At 33.2% G+C, this 15,458-nt stretch overlaps 1 long non-coding RNA gene across 2 annotated transcripts; it reads left to right on the forward strand.

Moving 5' to 3' along the window:
- The first annotated feature begins 7,997 nt into the window (after positions 1-7,997).
- LOC108670989 lies at positions 7,998-13,591 on the forward strand. 2 transcript variants are annotated; one of them, XR_001930778.1, is made up of 3 exons: positions 7,998-8,013; positions 12,113-12,224; positions 13,502-13,591. It is a non-coding gene; the product is annotated as an uncharacterized LOC108670989 (long non-coding RNA). The 2 variants fall into 2 exon arrangements; XR_001930777.1 differs by lacking the exon at positions 7,998-8,013 and adding an exon at positions 10,832-10,892.
- Positions 13,592-15,458: the final 1,867 nt, after the last annotated feature.

Here is a 15,458-nt window from a genome sequence, read left to right on the forward strand (position 1 = left end):
GAAAATTCTAATATTAACAATTCTTGAATGTTAGTGCAAACATTTTCACGCAAAATAATTTTTCGATGCAAATTTAAAGTGGAAGAATTATATCAATTCACTCTTTTTAATCCGTTCAAGTCCCTTACAAGATTTTTAGTTCCCACTGTTATGGTAAAATGAAACAGAAAATTAAAAGGCATAATGATAATTTTTCAATTAAATCCGACATGTACGTATGACGACGAAAAACTGGTGATTCATTGTCAAAATATACTCAAGAAAATTCTAATATTAACAATTCTTGAATGTTAGTGCAAACATTTTCACGCAAAATAATTTTTCGATGCAAATTTAAAGTGGAAGATTGAAGAAAAGTCTGTTTTATGGTTAATTGGTCATCGTCATTATCAAATGATTTTGAAAAAAATATTCATCGCCAGATTAGATATTTTAAACTAACTTGAGAAACTAGTGGATTAAAAACTCGAAGTGAAAATAATACTCAAGAGAGAAGCTCATTTAAGTCCAATTAATATATACTCATTTATAATTTAAGCGTTCAAGTGAATGCAATCATTTCGTTAGCGCTGATTTGCATGATAAGGCTTTCCGGGGTTATTGCTCATATTTTAAACATCATTTAACATATTTAGTGAGATAATTACTGGCATTAATGTTTAAGAAATTGCCTACCCGAGACGATCATTAATTCTGTCTACCCGAGACGATCTCGCGTTTAGGTAGCGGAATAGGCTAGATTTTCAGAACAGGTATGGTAAAGAGCAGTTAAGTCAGTTTTTAGCGCATTTTCTCATTCATGGAAAAAAGGTGCTATTGTTTTAACGGTTCTTTTCACCGTTGGAAGAAGGCTGAAATTTTTAGGAGTAGAACCTTGGCTTTATTTTTCAGTACCGGTAAAAATGGAAAAAAAATCGCATTTTTCAAATTCAGCGTGAATTTTTACCTATTTAATCTAGGTAAAGAGTACAAAGGTAGTTTAATTTTGTGCATTGTAATAATCAAGCCATAACGGGCAACTGTATTGAACAAATTATTCCACCTTGCTTAATAGTATATTTAGCGTAAAATTTAGAAGGTCGGCAAATCGGTAACATTGTCCCAAAATAAGTTTTCCTAATAATGATAATCTCTCTCGGCGATTAAGGCTTCTCCAAAATTTATGTTCAGAAAGGAAATAGATTTCTCGCTTAACTCGGATATTTTTGATGTTATTATGGGTAGTCAGGAAGTTGAATAATTAGCCTACCATATATCGCTGACATATGCGGACACCTTCACGCATCGCTGACAATATGTTGGGTACGTGGAGGTGATTGGAAAAAATCTCGCCGATTTATTGCAACAAACTGAAGCGGAGGATTTGTCATAGCTTTTCATAATTAAGAAGGATTATAGTTGGCTCAGTAGGAGTGAATTCCATTTACAATGGGCCGAATTTTTACGTTTAAACTTGTGACTTGACCGAAACTCAAATCAACCATAACAGAAATTTAGACGGAATCATAACAACTTCTTTAATAACGTATCAAAGATGTCAAAATCCAAAATTAAAAATATTATCTTTAAAAAACCTGAAGTTCATCTGAATATATAGACTATGCATTACAATTTTTGATGGAGCTCGAAAATGTAAGAGTAACTATTTTTACTTTTTACAGGTATCACTTATGCCAGAATCACCAGCCCTGGGGAAGAACATCTTCAATCATCTGTACTCGTGTGTAGCTGGTAATTTTGTGGATTCAACAGATTGTCCCTCAATCTTTTCTTCTAGCATCGTGTCAACGACGAAAGGAATGAACTGGTGTATGTTTAATTGTGTATATTAGAAGAGCCTCCACATCTCAGCATTCAACATCCTGTAAAAACTTGGATTGAGCCCCAAACAACCTCAAGAAAATTGCAATTATTAGTCAAGAAAAGTCAAACTTCAAATATTTTTCAACGCCGGCGCTACTTACACCTGTACAATACTAACCTTCTTGCGCCTGTTGATCATCATTAGATTCAAAAGCGACCATGAGAGGCAGTTTTGGCCAGGCATTCACCTACAACTTTCTGGTTCTGCAGCTCCCAGCCATCATCGTCCACGCTGGACACACCTGGGTCAACGCAGCGTGTACTTGGACCGCAGCGTGTACTTGGACCGCAGCGTGTACTTGGACCGCAGCGTGTACTTGGACCGCAGCGTGTACTTGGACCGCTGCGTTAACTTAATTGAGGCTTGATAGTACGGCCCCAGAATATTTAATGATAAACATCGGGATCAGTTATACGCTCAACGCAACTCGCCGGAAGTGTCCAAAATCGTGACAATAACATTGCAAAGGATTTAGAAAAAACTATGAGGCGATCCGTGCAGATTGAAATTTGAAGATTTGCTTGAAAATTTGTATCAAACTATTATGGTTTTTCTTTAATTGCATAATTCTATGGGAGCATCAAAAAAATTCCAAGTCAAAGATTACGTGCTCGTAACCACGTTAATCGAGATTTAAATCTTCAGAGTTATCAAGATCCACTCAACGCCTGCACAATCAGAGCACGCAGATTTATTCGTCAACTTAGGAGTAATGGCGCACTTTTGATTAAATCAACGACAATATTACTAATAAAATTATGGTGTGAGATTTTCCTCCTCACTTATAAAGATACGTCGTTGTTAATAATGCGTGACTTTTCAATGAGTTAATAAAATTCGATGTATTGTCTATATTTAATCCACCTTTTCTGTTTTAATAATGACCGATATTACGATGATGCACATTTCTTTGAGTCGTAGAACGTCACTTCAACTGAATTTTGTCAAATTATAACCATTTTATCAAGGGTTTGCAACTTTTGACCATGCTGATATGATTTGCATAAGTTATATATATATATTGCTCATAGATTTCACCGATAATTCACAAACATTAATCGTTTATAGATAGTATTGACCTGGTAAATGTACTAGAATGTTTAAGTCAACGAGTCCTGGGGCTATAAACGTGTATAAATTGTGTTTATATAGAGGCTTTCGAGCGCGCTTCAATATACCAGTCGTGTCTGCATAACACTTGGACACAATATTATATTTACAATTATCATCGAATATTACAGTATCGTATAATCAATTGTAGATATAATACTATAATGTTAGTTATTCAAAAAGCATCAAAATTAAGGCCTAGTATCATGTAAAAAACTGAAAATTATTTTCAAATTTCGGAATTCAAAATTCCTATCCTATGTTGAACAAGTGTCAGTCTTGAATTAATATGGCTATTTCATTGGAATTATGGCTTCAAAAACAATTTCACGAGATTTTTAAAAGTCCCAATAAATAGCCTGACGATTTATATTATAACGATTATCATGTAAAAACTGAAATTTATTTTCAAATTTCAGAATTTAAAATTCTAATCCTTTGTTGAATAAGTGTCATTCTTGAATTAATAAGGCTATTTCGTAGGAATTATTGCTGCAGAGACGATTTCATGAAAGATTTTCAAATCCAAACATAGTCAAACGATTTATTTTATAACGATAACAACAATTTTGATATTTCATTTTTCTATAAAAATATTGTGGCTTTTTCGTGGGTGAATGGAAAAAATTGAAAATACCATAAACTCTCAATTTTAAAGAGATAAAAAACCGCTAGATCGCAGTTTGTACAAATAAGGTCCAAATAAAATTTACCTCCATTCGTAAATATCAATCTGATTCTGGCGCCTTAGAAGAGGTTAAAGAAACTGAGACTTAATTAACTTGTTCAACCTAATAATAATCCAACTTTTCTTGTTCAACCTAATATACGTACAACCTTTCTTTTCTTGTTCAACCTAAAAAATAACCCAAATTTTCTTGTTCAACCCAACTTTTCATGTTCAACCTAATAAATAACCCAACTTTTCATGTTCAACCTAATAAATAAATCAACTTTTCTTGTTCAACCCAATAAATAACCCAACTTTTCATGTTCAACCTAATAAATAAATCAGCTTTTCTTGTTCAACCCAATAAATGACCCAACTTTCCATGCTCAACCTAATAAATAACCCAACTTTTCATGTTCAACCCAATAAATAACCCAACTTTTCTCGTTCAACTTAATAAAAAACCCAACTTTTCATCTTCAACCTAATAAATAACCCAACATTTCATGTTCAACCTAATAAATAAATCAGCTTTTCTTGTTCAACCCAATAAATAACCCAACTTTTCATGTTCAACCCAATAAATAACCCAACTTCTCATGTTCAACCCAATAAATAACCCAACTTTTCATGTTCAACCTAATAAATAACCCAACTTCAGACAGAATGGTTGAGTGTTGTGCCCCAAATTTAAGGTCAAGTTCTATAACGCTATACAGTGCAGTTCACAATCCAAGACTTTTTCTTACATAATTTTCTGGTGCATACGTATGGTCGTTGGTATTTATTTAGCAAGAACTATAAAAATGTTTAAAATTCATGCACCTATACTATCAAATATAATTCATGTAATTTTGTCGTTTTAATTTTTACCAGTAAGTACTTCCAGTCATGAGAGTGACAAAAACGATGTTTAAGATAATATTTACCGGCACTACGAATACATAAGAGTTCAACTTACCTTTCAAATAATAAAAAGGCGGGACCTTTCCCATTTCCCTCAAATTTGATACGAACAAATAAATAAGTTAACCCTTCCAGGATTTAAACAATCTAAGTATTTAAATAATAATAAATTATTTTCTTTTACCCAATTGGAATTTCCGAGGGAAACTATCACTAAACAAATATTCTAGTAGCTCATTACAGGAACAATAAAACGGACGCAAGAATACAACCGGTTTTCTTGCGTCCGTGAATTGCGTAAAAAAAATACCATGAAATTTGCCCTTGAGAAGCAGCACGACCTCGACACAATATTATTATTGGGCAGTGTCAGGGCTAAATGCTTAGTAAGGACATCGTCGCAAAATGGTGCCACGGCGTTTAATTTCATGAATAAAATGCTGGCTTCAAGCATAATGCGCACATTTCCACGCATTACGCCTCCTGTTCAAGCCATTATGCTAAGCAGACGCGAATGAGAACTGGAGACTAGCGCCTGGCCCAGCAAGCAGCTTATTATTGTCGTTAAATAAGCACTAGCAGGAATTGGTGAACGTTTTCAAATGTTATCCCTCGATGATTATTTTGGTACATTTTAATCAATAATTAATGAAAGTGACCTAAAATGGGGGTTCAAGTTAGAAATAAGTCGGTCTTGCTCAAAAACCGGATTAATTTACGTTCACGTTTTACGAATTAATCCCATCGTTTACGTTTTTGCAAACGAAACGTTTACGAAATTTTAATTTCTGCGGGTTAAATGGCATGATATGCTACTTAAGTTAACTGTTATTATAATTCATTTTCTATGATTTTTTCAACCATAGGCACCTGCTGGTTTGAAATTCTTTATTTACACAGGAGAAAAACAAAAAACAAAATAAATAACAAGAAAACATCATAAATTTGAAGAAGAACGAAAAACAAAATGCTTCCTTGTGAATGCCTATATAAGCTAAAATGCTCAGTGTACGTGGTCCATCTGTTCCCTTTATTGTTGTAAAATTTTCCATTACCGCACCAAATTCTGCTATGGTATCGTTTATTTCAAGTTTAATTTCTATCCTGTAATAAAATTTTAAATCGTACAATGAATTAGTAAGAATTATTCTGTTCGTTAAGAATTATTCATTATTCATCTATGATTTTTTAGGCTTCCGTCGAGGCATGGGAGATTCTACTCCGTTTACCGCTCAGTCGAGCTCGTCTGAAGAACTCTGGTCATTAATTCAGTGAATTAAAGCATAATATATTTTATTTAAAAGCATAAATAAATTGAATAGCATTTCGACTACAGCGGACATGAAGCTGTAGCCCATAGAACTACTTTCATTACGAGATCTTAAGCCATTCCTTTCTCCCTTGATCACACAAAAGGTTATGTAGGCCGCAATAGGCTTAGCATTCATAGTTCATTAAATAGTAAATGTATAAACTTTATCAAGATGATGTTGTTCATCATATCATGGAGTGTATGAACATTGCAAATTATCACGCGAGCAAGTATTAGGCATTTTTTTGCATTAGGTATTAGGCATTTATGTACAGATTGATGAACTAACGTGAAAAAAATTCCACAAGCTTCTGGCATGTACTTTTTCAGACATGAATGTCACCGACTTATTATAAGAAGTCAATTGTTCTAAAATTTATTCAGAATTTCATGTCAAATATTCGCCGTTACTAGTTTTTGAAAATTTTAATAATGGATTCATTTCAACACTGGTAAATCTATATTCGAACTATAGTATCGAAAAATATCATATAAATTTTAAATAATAATGCATAAATGATGCTCATAAAGTTCAGCATGATTTTTTCCCAATTAAGGTAATATTGATGCAAAGCCTGCGATAATTTAACTAATTAACAAAACGGGCTTCCATAAACGAAATACTATAATATTTGTAAATAGTCCGTTTAATTATACAGTCGAAAATTATTTGGTATTGTTCGTTTAATTATGTAGTCGAAAATTTAATATCGAATTTTATGCCATTTTTTATTCGTATTTGTAGGTCAGGATCGAATTAAGACTCATGAATTGAATGGAAATTGCTGTTAATTAACCATCAGGCACGTCAAGTTGGAGTATAAATATAGTTTATAAATATCAATGTAATAAAATAAAATTTTTTGAGGTTCATCTGCCAAAAAGTGATCGAATTTGAATTTTGTTTGCTGCATTCGTATCAATTTTTAGTTAGAAGGTATTATTTATTTTTATTAATTATAACTCTGGTCATTAATTTAGTGAATTAGGAGCATAATCCAATTTTTTGAGAAACATAAATAAATTAGATAGCATTTCAACCAGAGCAGACGTGAAGATATATTAGAGCCACAAATAAGAAATTCGTTATCATTTAATGAGCCCTACTCTTGACTAGAGGGCTTCCCGTTTCAAAAAAACAAAAAAAAAAGATGCACAGTCGTATTTTCCTTTGACTTGCAAGAGCCATTGATTGCGTAAGCGACTCGGTTCTCTCAAGCTTTACCGTCATCGTGCCCGGGAAAAATTATTTATGATTTTATAACATTTTCGTCCTGATCTCCGAGACTAATTATTAACACTTGAATCGCTCCCATGTAGAACGATTAAATCTATTCAATCCACTCGACATTGGACTGGGCAAAATTTCGAGCTGGACATACCTAATGACAGAATAATTTTAGGAAAAATGATTGATTTTTAAACCAACCCTGTAAGTGCTTCATCCAAATTTTTGTTTAGTGAATATTAAATGTAAGTCGACAATACACAGTATAATAGAAGTTCTGAGATAAATAGAATGTCTTTATTGCTGAATCCACGTCTAAAATGAAAAATTGTGTTCACAAATTAAAATATTCACAAATAAATAAACATCTTCATTGGTAATTTTGATTAATAACATTTAAATATGACTTTGCTCTTCCCTCATGCATGACAGATTTGTGTTACAGATATTCAATTAAAAAAACACAGTTCTGTAAACCTAACTTGATGTTTAAGGTTGAAAATGTGATGCAACAAAAAATTTCATCTGTACAATATGAGCAAAATCACGAAAGTATTACGCAACATTCTGATTATCTATAGCGATACCTGGGCAACAGCGTTCTATTTTCCATTTAACGACTAAACAAGTCAAAGAAAATTTCCTTTACATGGTAGGTACCATCGATTCAATTCATACTACCATACCACAAAAAAAAAATCTTCCATTTCGCTTGTAAATTCGCAAAGTTACACAGTTAAAACACGTAATTTTGCATTACATAACAGCACTTGATATTTACATGTCACGCTGTCGCCGCGTGGGGCATGGGAAAGGCAGATGCTAACGAAGACGCGTTCAAGCGGCAGGATAATCAGTGAATCACTAACCGCCTGACGACTAAGAAGTACGGGGAAATTTCCAGCGTTGTTCTTCAAAATGAAGTAAGAGTAATCATGAATGATGATTCCGACTAGTACAAACAAAAACACGGAATTTTGTATACATCTTCACGACAGGAAATAAATAAGATAATCTATATTTCCACAATAACCTCCTTCATTCGCTGCGAGCCAAAATTTCATTCGATTCACCCGAACAATCCTAACGTGAAGCTTCGATTTTACCAACGGGCATCTCACGTTTCCATTCGCCCCAGCGCATTCCCAAATCAAATGAGATAGAGAAGAAAAATCTAGGAGCCGATCGCTCGATTATCGAAAGCTTTTATGTCATGACAGTTTCTCAGGTGCGTAAAATCTCATTTAACTTCTAGCCACTCAAATCGGTCTGAAAAGTTCGAAGCCATTCAATCTTTTCTTTCTCATTCGATGTCAGTCTAGTAAAAAATATTCGCATCGGAATAGAAACCTTCAAGTTTGGAAAGGCCGAATAATTGAAGCCATTTTGAACGGCTGTCGTTTGAAGGTTCCTTTCAGTCTCCGTCTCCATGCCACGTTCGCCGCGATATCGAACTCCAATAAATGATCGTTTAAGCTTCATTAAAACCTGCCACAAAGACCATTAACGCTTCATATTCCTCTGTTCGGTGCCGTCTTCGATCGTGCATCATTGTAACCTGTCATGCCAGTTCTAATGCAAAATGACAAAAAAAAATAGAAAATTCGTGAAAATTTCTGCCTTATATATTCAACATCAACTCAAAAGTGATCTGATGATTCACAGTCCCCGTCAATCTCAAATAAGTCATTGGCGTGTACAAACTAAATTTAAAAATTTAAGGATATTTCTTCGATAATAATCGTCATAATTCACTTTTCTCAAAGTTATCAATAGTTTGTTCCATGCTTTCATATTCGGATCCTGCCAACGAACCTCAGTTAATTAATAACATTTTTGATGTGAAATGCTTACATTGTATTCAATAAATGAATAATGAAGGAAATTGTAAAAAATCTTTTGTATTAGGCATTTATGTACAGATTGATGAACTAACGTGAAAAAAATTCCACAAGCTTCTGGCATGTACTTTTTCAGACATGAATGTCACCGACTTATTATAAGAAGTCAATTGTTCTAAAATTTATTCAGAATTTCATGTCAAATATTCGCCGTTACTAGTTTTTGAAAATTTTAATAATGGATTCATTTCAACACTGGTAAATCTATATTCGAACTATAGTATCGAAAAATATCATATAAATTTTAAATAATAATGCATAAATGATGCTCATAAAGTTCAGCATGATTTTTTCCCAATTAAGGTAATATTGATGCAAAGCCTGCGATAATTTAACTAATTAACAAAACGGGCTTCCATAAACGAAATACTATAATATTTGTAAATAGTCCGTTTAATTATACAGTCGAAAATTATTTGGTATTGTTCGTTTAATTATGTAGTCGAAAATTTAATATCGAATTTTATGCCATTTTTTATTCGTATTTGTAGGTCAGGATCGAATTAAGACTCATGAATTGAATGGAAATTGCTGTTAATTAACCATCAGGCACGTCAAGTTGGAGTATAAATATAGTTTATAAATATCAATGTAATAAAATAAAATTTTTTGAGGTTCATCTGCCAAAAAGTGATCGAATTTGAATTTTGTTTGCTGCATTCGTATCAATTTTTAGTTAGAAGGTATTATTTATTTTTATTAATTATAACTCTGGTCATTAATTTAGTGAATTAGGAGCATAATCCAATTTTTTGAGAAACATAAATAAATTAGATAGCATTTCAACCAGAGCAGACGTGAAGATATATTAGAGCCACAAATAAGAAATTCGTTATCATTTAATGAGCCCTACTCTTGACTAGAGGGCTTCCCGTTTCAAAAAAACAAAAAAAAAAGATGCACAGTCGTATTTTCCTTTGACTTGCAAAAGCCATTGATTGTGTAAACGACTCTGTTCTCTCATGCAAGCTTTACCGGCATCACGCTTCTGAAAAATTCTTTATGATTTTATAACATTTTCGTCCTGATCTCCGAGACTAATTATTAACACTTGAATCGCTCCCATGTAGAACGATTAAATCTATTCAATCCACTCGACATTGGACTGGGCAAAATTTCGAGCTGGACATACCTAATGACAGAATAATTTTAGGAAAAATGATTGATTTTTAAACCAACCCTGTAAGTGCTTCATCCAAATTTTTGTTTAGTGAATATTAAATGTAAGTCGACAATACACAGTATAATAGAAGTTCTGAGATAAATAGAATGTCTTTATTGCTGAATCCACGTCTAAAATGAAAAATTGTGTTCACAAATTAAAATATTCACAAATAAATAAACATCTTCATTGGTAATTTTGATTAATAACATTTAAATATGACTTTGCTCTTCCCTCATGCATGACAGATTTGTGTTACAGATATTCAATTAAAAAAACACAGTTCTGTAAACCTAACTTGATGTTTAAGGTTGAAAATGTGATGCAACAAAAAATTTCATCTGTACAATATGAGCAAAATCACGAAAGTATTACGCAACATTCTGATTATCTATAGTGATACCTGGACAGCAGCGTTCTATTTTCCATTTAACGACTAAACAAGTCAAAGAAAATTTCCTTTACATGGTAGGTACCATCGATTCAATTCATACTACCATACCACAAAAAAAAAATGTTCCATTTCGCTTGTAAATTCGCAAAGTTACACAGTTAAAACACGTAATTTTGCATTACATAACAGCACTTGATATTTACATGTCACGCTGTCGCCGCGTGGGGCATGGGAAAGGCAGATGCTAACGAAGACGCGTTCAAGCGGCAGGATAATCAGTGAATCACTAACCGCCTGACGACTAAGAAGTACGGGGAAATTTCCAGCGTTGTTCTTCAAAATGAAGTAAGAGTAATGACTGCAAGTAAGAGTAATGAATGCAAGTAAGAGTAATGACTGCAGGTATGAGTAATGACTGCAAGTAAGATAAATGACTGCAAGTAAGAGTAATGGAGTAATGAATGCAAATACGTACTATATTAGGTTATACCCACCTTAGCACTGCTGTCACATACATAATCTTTACCGCATGTGTTTATATTTCAAATAAAATATCCCTATCTCCCAAGATCGAATAAAAGTTTCAAATTTTATTGTATGGCGATATTTACGGAATCAAACTAGAAAAGGTCGATGGGATGCAGCCACCCATAATATTTTATTTCGTCTTCTTTTAAACTTTACGTTCGATTTGAAATGTTAACTAGTCTCGACTCTGATTTTCAAGGTTCAGTCAAGCCGCTTTATATCTTGTACGATTGTTCTTTTATATTAGGGGTCCCGATCATTATTATATGTATTTTATGATATTTTTGTGATATTAATTTGACCCAATTAAGCCCCTTTCTGTGAATCATCATTTCGTAGCTATGACTGAAGTATGGATCATGGCTACGGTTCACAGATCTGACTAGGTTAGGTCAGATGGTCTGTCTAATAATCCAGGCTCAATTCTAAGAACACGCACAGCCGCAAGATGAAAAAGGCAACCGTCGATCAAAACATCAACAAACAAAAAAAATGACGCTGCCAAACCAAAAAAAAATATAACTCAATTCTCACTGCAGTGACAGAGAGCGCATTTTCTCGTCGACGAAAACGGGAAGTCACGGACGGACAGACAGACGGACGGACAGACGGACATGGGGATCACAATAGTGCATTTTTTCATAAATGAGAAAATGCGCTAAAAATGAACAAACCAAAATAATGACGCAGCCACAAAAAAAAAACACTATCCAAAAAGTGACACGTTTTTCGCCATTATGTAGGTCATGCTGACACAGTTTGGTCAGGCAAAAAAGCTTATATATATCAGTGCTACGGCTAATATAGTCTCTGCTCGTGCTGCGAGTCAAGAAAAAGCGTATCACAATTTAGACAATATAACCTATTATTTTTTCTAAACGAACGAGCAATATTTGCAGCTAAATGATAATGCAGGCTTGAATATATCACAATATTGTTCATATATGTAACTTATCCCTATATAGTCGGTTTTGCAGCTAAATGATAATGTAGTCTTAAATATAGTGCAATATTCTTCATATAACACATCCCTACAGTCAGTTTTCACTGCTGCTGCTGCCTCTGTTGTTCGTCAATGTAGCCCTGGCAGACATCGAGCTCGGTCTGTGCCCGGACTTCACTAACATGCAGACTTTCGAAGTGGAGCCCGTGAGTGAAAGATTTTGATTTAGAGATTTCATTTGATTTTACACAGTATTTAACATAGTATTTAAGATTTGAATTAACACAGTATTGAACACAGTATTTAAGATTTGAATTAACACACTATTTAACACAGTATTTAAGATTTGAATTACCACACTATTGAATACAGTATTTAATATTTGAATTAACACAGTATTTAACACAGTATTTAAGATTTGAATTAACAGAGTATTGAACACAGTATTTAAGATTTTGATTTAACACAGTATTGATATAAGGGCAAATCGAAATTTTGCATGATTCTAACATGTAATCACACGTCCAATGATCATCGGATACTACAAGGAGATACGGTGGATATGATTTGAATGCAATTTAAAAAATATACCGAAAATGAAATCTTATTGCACAACTTTCAATTCAATATTAATGCACAACAGAATTCATTATCCAATATTATCACGGTTGCTTCATTACTTATAATTACTGCGCTTCACTAAATCACTGTTCTTTCACTTCTGCTACATCACTGTTGCCTCCTTATATACAGTAGGGAAATTAAGTATTTAGTCAGTCACCAATTGTGCAAGTTCTCCCACTATTTGTCTCCCCCTTAAAGTCCGACAAATGATTTTCTTAATTTTTTTTTTACATTTCGTCTTTCATAGTTGAGGTCTATCTATAGATGTCAATTGCAGGCCTCTATCATCATTTCAAGTGGGAGAACTTGCACAATTGGCGACTGACAAGATACTTATTTTCCCCACTGTATAAATCCCGGCATGGTTGGCACTGAGAAAACAACGCTTGCTTGTATATCTCACTGTCGTCGCGCGTGTTACTCTGGTTTCAATGTCAATATAATATTAATAATCTAAATATATTCACTGTATAAGTTAGAAGCCATCATTTAACTTACGTGCAAATTTAAGCAATATATAAGTGTGCATCTTATAAGTGATGCATGCTCGGTAAGTCCAGGCTTCGGCCAACCCTCCTCATACCCTCAAGACATAATAAAGTCGCAAAGAAGAGTCAGAAACAGAAGCTGATTTCGATCGGATGACCAAGCAGAACCAGAAAATCTTTGTGCCGAGTGTAGCGACTCCTGAGCACAAGCCTAGGTGGAACCCAAATTTTGTTCGGGTATGGACAGTAGCTTGCCGGAGCTATGAATTCGAGTATAAAATTTATTCCCTGTTATATATTCAAATAGTGCTCATATAATCCCGATACAATACATCGGATAATACACCCATTAACACCAAGTTTACATGCAGTACCTCGGCCGGTGGTACGAGAACAGACGTTTCCAGACTGGGCTTATGGAGCGCGGCTTGGACTGCGTCACCGGCGACTATGGCTACCTCTGTGCGTAAATCTTTCCTTTAAAGCAAATTTGTATGTGCTTAATAAAAATAAAATTCACTGAAATACAAAGTGAGGTGAGTAATACTTACGAAATCTGCCGACAGTCAATAAAATACATAGAGGGGTAAGCATATTTATTGCAAAATATTGTAATTACACAGTATAATCGGCATAATGATTACGAAATATCATACTAAACTGTAAAAATCATAATAATTACGAAATATTGTAATTAAGATGTAAAAAAGGTATAATAATGACGAAATATTGTAATTAAAATGTAAAAAACATGTAAATTATGAAATAACGTAATTAAACTGTAAATAAGCATAATAATTACGAAATATTGTAATTAAAAATGTAAAAAACATATATATTATGAAATAACGTAATTAAACTGTTAAGAATAAATAATAATAACGAAATATTGTAATTAAACTGTAAAGACAGCATAATAAATACGAAATACTGCAATTAAACTGTAAAAAAAGCCGAATAATTACCAAATATTGTGATTAAAATGTATAGACAGCATGATACTTACGAAATATTATAATTAAACTGTAAAAAAGCCTAAAAATTACGAAATATTGCAATCAAAATGTAAAAAAGCATAATAATTACGAAATATTGTAATTCAAATTTAAAAAAGCATAATAATTACGAAATATTGTGAGTAAACTGCAAAAAAGGCAGGAAAATTACGAAATATTGTAATTAAACTGTAAAAAGGCATAATAATTACGAAATATTGTAATTAAAATGTAAATAAATCATAATAATTACAAAATAGTATAATTAAATTGTAAAAAAGCATGAAAATTACGAAATATTGTAATTAAACTGTAAAAAAGCATAATAATTACGAAATATTGTAATTAAACTGTAAAAAAGCATAATTTCGCGATGCCTTCGAGACACTGGTGGATTTTTATGAATTGTTACTATTGTTAGTATTTTTGAATGTATACATCAGGGATACCCAACAGAAGCAGAGATCAGGGGCCATACTTTTAAAACTCGCTAAGTGAACGTAAGGATTTGGCTTAAAAGGCCGTCAATGATTGGCGTATGAACTTACGATCCCTAAACTTTTTTGAAAGTATAGGCGGCTGGTCAGGCTTTGGAACGCTATTTACACTCAAAATCAAAAGACTTGTTTGAATATGTGTATCGAACTATTATGGTTCCTCTTTAATTGCATTATTCTACGGGAGCATTAAACAAATATAAATCAATTTTTGCGTGAACTTAACCACAATAATCGGGATATAAATCGTCAAATTTATCACGATCCACTCATTGCCTGCACACTTATACATATATAGAGCTTGCACATTTTTTTCATCAACTTAAAGTCGCCACACACTTTTGCTTAAATCAACGAAAATATTACTAATAAAATTAGGGTGTGAGATTTTCCTCCTAACTTATAAAGATACGTCTTTTTTAATAATGCGTGACTTTTCAATGAGTGAATAAAATTCGATGTATTGTCTATATTTAATCCACCTTTTCTGTTTTAATAATGACCGATATTACGATGTGGGGAGCGGTGTTGGGATAGTAGTGTTATAACAGCTGTCCGCATTTTTAATGCGAAAACACTGAAGCCGAAGCTGTCTTTATATTTCCTAATGTCCGTCTGAAGAGCTTACAAGGAGCCTATGAAAAATTTGAAAAACTATGCTTCCCACTGAAAATATACAATAGAATCTATTGATCTTTCGAACTAGTAAGAATTAAGAATATGAATCTATTTAAGCCTAGTAATTTTGCAAAAAAATATATAATAATTTATACACAGAACGACGCTCTGCAAGTGTACACGGACAACGGCATCGACATCACCGAGTTCCAGCCCAC

Source organism: Hyalella azteca, unplaced genomic scaffold (genome assembly GCF_000764305.2).
Source record: "Hyalella azteca isolate HAZT.00-mixed unplaced genomic scaffold, Hazt_2.0.2 contig10324, whole genome shotgun sequence".
Lineage (NCBI taxonomy): Eukaryota > Metazoa > Arthropoda > Malacostraca > Amphipoda > Hyalellidae > Hyalella > Hyalella azteca.